General features: G+C 45.1%; 1 protein-coding gene across 3 annotated transcripts in view; it reads right to left on the reverse strand.

Annotated features, from left to right (window-relative positions):
* Nucleotides 1-4,507, reverse strand: part of CCDC36 (coiled-coil domain containing 36) — a 165,338-nt gene extending 160,831 nt beyond the window's left edge. For all 3 annotated transcript variants that reach the window (XM_029601198.1, XM_029601197.1, XM_029601196.1), the window contains exon 1: nucleotides 4,386-4,507. The gene's annotated coding sequence lies outside the window, so the exon portion shown is untranslated. The remainder of the gene's footprint in view (nucleotides 1-4,385) is intronic.
* Between the last annotated feature and the right edge of the window lie 1,493 nt (nucleotides 4,508-6,000).

The raw sequence follows: 6,000 nt of genomic DNA on the forward strand, positions 1-6,000 counted from the left end.
GCCAGGCATTATTGCCTGGAGGTGGGCAAGGATAACTTCAGTTCTGTTACTTTTTCTGAGGATGATGAGGTTTTCTTAATACTATCCCTAAATTCAATAAGACTGGAATTTGGACCCTCTCCTGAAAAAAAAAATCTCCTACTACCCATCTGCTCAAATTGACTTCTAGGTGGAATGAGGACCTGGGTATCACTATGGAGGATACTGATATTGATTCAGCCTTTGCGGCTATCTATAGGCATCTTCTGTTAGAGAAATTCAGTTTAAACTATTACATCGTTATCTACCTCACTTGTACAATGGGAGTTAAAATGCATCTATTTATTTATTATTTATTTATTTTATTTAAGTTCTTTTAATATACCGATGCTCAAGACAAGTCTTATCGAACCGGTTTACAATGAACAAGGGGGGAACCAATTAACAGAGCAGGCGTAGAAAAGTTACAATAAACAGGAATGAATAACTTGGTCATTAGAAAAGAGGGCTAGATTAAACAGTAAAAATGAGTAGAGAACTGTTGATTAGATAATAAAGTTTGTACATACATTTCAGTGGTTCAGAATCTATGGGATTCTGACCACCGCCTTAAATGTAATTATAGCCAAAGAATCTTATGCCATATGTTTACAGGTTGTTCTAAACTAAATTTTTGTTTTAAGTCGCTGTTTCTCTGTCCAAGATTTTGGAATGTTCTATTAGGTGGTCTAGAAAAGTATTATATTTGCACCTCATTGACAGAAATATCATCTTACCCAATAGTGGAAAAAATTCCTTTGTGTTGCTTTAGTATTGGCAAAGAAAATTAATTTATCTCTTTGGAACAGTGATGAATTACCCTCTTTTATAGCTTGAAAGGTGTTGATGTTAAAGCATGCATCTTTAGAAATGCTAAGACAGAAGGATTTACAGGGCTACAGAGTATTAGTAACCCATAGAAGATATTTTCGCTTATGGGAAAATTACATGTTAAATGGTATCTGGAATATTGCTTCTTATTTATGTTGACTCTTGAATTACTTGGCATAAAATGGTGGTGATGGTTGTGGTTTCAATTGGTGCTTATGGTATGTGCTTGTGATGTAAGACATGTGGTGTATGTGGTGGAATAACTGGGGGATTAAATATAACCACTCTGTTGTCATGGTTCCTTTGAACTCTTAGCAGCAATTTGTTTGTTCTTCTGGCCATGCTGACATATTATTCTTGTTCTTATGTGTATGTCACTTTAATAAATATACTGGAAAAAAAATCTAGTTAAAGCACTACTGTCAGCTCGATACAGTAACATTCAGTTGAAGATTTCTCGTCTGTAATGAGCTCGCTGCACACAATTCGGACGCGTAAGGCAAACCAGCGATACAGTCTCCAGTTTCGCGCGTCCATAGCGCTTCTTAAAACAGACGCGTAACCCTTCCCCACCCGGCTTGTAAATGAACGAATTAGCTGTATAATGAAGGAATTAGCTATTCCCCTCCGATACCGTAACGCGCGCTCAAGTTATCTCATTAGTAACGCACTGTTTTGCCACGGCCGTAACGTGTTAGTTTACCGCCTCCCCCTAGTAGGAGTTAGGACTGTGAGTCTAGTAACAAATCCATCGACACCGCTTAAGACACTCAAAAACAATAAAACACAATAAAAAAAAAAAGCGATACAGAGATGATCGAGAAAATGTAATGATGTGGGACACATAAAACCTGTCAGAAAAAAAAATAAAAAATTTTAAATACCTGTCGGAGGGCCGCGTGGGTCCAGGCGGCCGGCGGGCGGCGGGAGCCGGGTGGTCGCGTGTTAAATCTAGGCCGCGGGCGGGTGGGCGCCTGTTCCAGGCGGCAGCGGCGGCGGGGGGACACGCGTTAGTTCGAGACGGCCGGTGGGCGGCGGGTGGTCGCTTGTTAAATCTAGGCCGGGTTCGCACAGGCGCGCATTCATTCACTGCCGGTGGGGGCTGCCCCGGCAGCCCCCACCGGCAGTGAATGAATGCGCGCCTGTGCGACCCCTGCGATTCGGCGCTCAAGGCAGTCACATGCCGTGACGCCCCGGGCAGCCCCCACCGGCAGTGAATGAATGCGCGCCTGTGCGACCCCTGCGATTGGCACTCAAGGCAGTCACAGCCTGTGCGATCCCTGCGATTCGGCGCTCAAGGCAGTCACAGCATGTGACTGCCTTGAGCACCGAATCGCAGGGGTCGCACAGGCGCGCATTCATTCAGGCGGAGCCGGCAGCTTTCGCCGCCGGCTCCTCCACCTGGATGAATGAATGCGCGCCTGTGCGACCCGGCCTAGATTTAACACGCGACCACCCGCCGCCGCCCGCCCGCTGGCCGTCTCGAACTAACGCGTGTCCACCCGCCGCTGCCGCCTGGAACAGGCGCCCACCCGCCAGCGGCCTAGATTAAACACGCGACCACCCGGCTCCCGCCGCCGCCCGCCAGCCGCCTGGACCCACGCGGCCCTCCGACATGTATTTAAAAATTTTTTTTTTTTTAACACTCAGGTTTTTACATATTTTTAGTATTTTTTTTTTCACTTCATGGTGCCTGTCATTTCAAATGTCATTTGAAATGACAGGTACCAGCGCACCCTGGTTACTGTATAGGCGCTGTTTTAAGCGCCTATACAGTAAAATGGGTTACGCGGGCATAACCCTTCCCTACCGCTTTAAAGCCGCGGCATGCATTTGCATGCGATTAGAGGAGAGTATCGGGGAGTTAGTGAAGAGAACTGTGCGTGCGGGGAGGAAGGGTGTGCCTGACACTGCCGCACTGTTATTACCGCGGCCTTACAGGATCGACCCGTGTATGAGACTAACACAGGATAAAGTCTGATGATTAATGCTGAAAGACCGGCAGCCATGTATGAGAATCTCACCTTCAGCTCGATCCAGTAAAGTCCGTGGGAGAGCGGACGAACGCCCGCTCTCCCGGCGCACGCACCGGCCCTTGGCCGGTGCGAGCGATCCAGTATGCAAATGAGCTGACGCGGTGCAAACGAGGAAAAGGAGGCGCTAGGGACACTAGCGCGTCCCTAGCGCCTCCTTTTGGCCTGGAGCGGCGGCTGTCAGCGGGTTTGACAGCCGACGCTCAATTTTGCCGGCGTCGGTTCTCGAGCCCGCTGACAGCCACAGGCTCGGAAACCGGACGCCGGCAAAATTGAGCGTCCGGTTTTCGGCCCGACAGCCGCGGGCCGAATTCAAAATTTATTTATTTTTTTTTTTTTACTTTTTTTTACTTTTGGGGACCTCCGACTTAATATCGCTATGATATTAAGTCGGAGGGTGCACAGAAAAGCAGTTTTTACTGCTTTTCTGTGCACTTCCCTGGCGCCGGAAGAAATTAGCGCCGACCTTTGGGCGGCGCTAATTTCTTAGAGTAAAATGTGCGGCTTGGCTGCACATTTTACTTACTGGATCGCTCGGGAATACCTAATAGGGCCATCAACATGCATTTGCATGTTGAGGGCGCTATTTGGTGCCGCGGGTGGGCCGCGTGTTTTCCTCCCCTTACTGAATAAGGGGTAAGGGAAAACACGCGCCCAGAGCAGGGTGACAGTGCGCTCCGACGGAGCACACCTTACTGGATCGACCTGCTTGTTATTATAATATTCATTAATAATAGCGTGGTCACTAGATAAGGAAGAATTTATACTAGAGTGATTCTTTTTTGAGAAAATTGGAGTAAAAGCCCTGCCACCTCACCCCACCAAGGACACGATGATGTTAGAACCATTGCTAAAGCAGAAGGATTTCATCCTGTTCCTGAAAAATAAAGCTGTTTTGGGACCGACGACAAGACTCCTGAATCCCCCGCCCCTGGGGTAAGGAGAGACTGGCCCCACCTGTAGGCAGCAGCAGCAGCATCTGTAGCTGCACATCCGCCACACCCAGGGTTGGAAGCTGCTACAGGGCAATCAGCCGCGAAGGTACCGAAACAAGCAGAAACAAATTTAACAAGAATCTCCCTGGACATTAGGGGTGGCCAGATCTACCAGGGCACTTTCGCCTTACAACTGCACCGTCAGGGTCGTGCTGAATAACGTTTCTCGCCATATTAACTTATTTCTACAGTGCCCGCATTTTTTCCCCGAAGTTTGGCAGATGGTGACGCGTGTTGCCCTTTCCATTAGCACAAGGTTGTTTTCTCGTTGTGTGTGTGTATGTATATATATATATATATTTTTTTTTTTTTGTTTACGTTTGTTTGCTGTTTGGATGTTTTTCTTTTGCACAGATTAACCTTTTCGTACCGCGGCCTGAAGCGCCCTCTTAAACCCCCGCCACTGCTGCCGAGTTTTAAGACACCATTTCCGGACATGTGAAGGACACCCGCCCATTCGGCTGGGTGGTAAAGCTTAGAGCGGGGGCAGTGCTGTAAAATCATTTACCTGGAGGGGGCGCTGAGTCCGTGTCTTCAGTTTTGCTCTCTCTTCGGCTGACGCACTGCGCTGCTTTTTTTTAGGGCGGGAAGGGGCCGGGCGGGAGCTGGCGTCGGAGATCGGCGCGCGGCGGTCCCTGTGGAGACAGCGCGAGGGAGGCGCGTGCACGATCTGGATGTGAAGCTGCCGTCCCAGTCCCCGACGGGAAGCCCCTACTGCCTCATCCAAAAAAAAATTACTCCAACTCTTCTCCCATGCCAAAAAATTATACTGTTACAGAACTTCCCCCACGCAAAAAAATTATATTCCTCCACCCGCCCCTAAAAAAGTTAGACTGCTCCAATCTCCTTGGGGAGCCAACTACCAAAAATATATTGTACTCCAGTCTCCCCAGGGGAGCCCCCACAAAAAAAAAAAAAAAAAAAGTATACTGCTCTAGCCCTACCACTCAAAAATAATTATACTGCTCCAATCTCCCAAGGGAGCTGTCCCTCCCCTAAAAAAAAAAACAAAAAAACTCCAGTCCAAGAAAATTACTACTTCAATAAAATTGGTATATATAGGGACCAACTTACTGAAATACTCTTCTGCAACAAATAAAGAGCAAAATAGGGAAACAAGCTTTAGAAAGATTATGAAGGCTTTTCTGTTTTGAGCAGGCTTTTAGTGCACCTTTTCATAGATTGTTTTCAGCAGGCTTTAGATTTCTTAGTGAACTGTAGAGAGCCAGTTGGACAGTGTTTTATGTTTTATTTTTGTCTTGTTGATTTTAATTGTTTATTAACTTATTCGTTTTAGCTTCTGATTTATGAAGATGTTTTGGTTTAACATTGATTTGCCAAGGTTGTTTTCTAAATCGCTTAGCAAAGTTGATAAGCGATATATACATTTTAAATAAATAAAATATATATATACTGCACCAATCTCCCCAAAGGAACCCTCCCTCCTTCCCTCCCCACAAAAATCTACACTGCTCCAGGCTATCCATGGAGCCTTCCCTCAAAAATTATGCTGCTTCAAGACACACCAATTATATCCAGAGGTAAACCAGCACTCGTAACAACTGAAAGATATACTCTTATGTACATCAAAACTTTATTTAGAATAATGAATTGTAAAATGTTTACAGAGCTAAAAATATATTAACCAGCTATCTATGTATTGATATAGTCAAATACATACATTTGAAAAATCTTTGCCAGATTAAATATAACAGTAGGCAAAACTATAACTTATCAAAAGCACACATATACACACATATCAATGAATATTTAAAACTAGATCTATCTTCAAAAATCTATAAATATTGTCTTATATGTGGTTGAAACTTATGTTTCCTACAAACGTGCTATGCAATTTATGCCAAATAGTAGTTATACATAGCATATAACCACTATTGCATATATGTGTTTAAATTAATAATCAAACAATTTTATATGAACTCGAGGCACAAAATGCTTCACACTGCATTACTAACGCTGAATATTCAGCTGTGCAAAACCTTTATGACGGTCTGCCGGCAAGCAGCTTGATGTCTCAATTTAATCTCAAATTAATCGTTTGAAATATGTGTGTCTGCCACTGCAAGACTACCGTTGTTGGACAAACAACTCCTTAAGTCTTG

This window comes from Rhinatrema bivittatum, chromosome 4 (genome assembly GCF_901001135.1).
Source record: "Rhinatrema bivittatum chromosome 4, aRhiBiv1.1, whole genome shotgun sequence".
Classification (NCBI taxonomy): Eukaryota; Metazoa; Chordata; class Amphibia; order Gymnophiona; family Rhinatrematidae; genus Rhinatrema; species Rhinatrema bivittatum.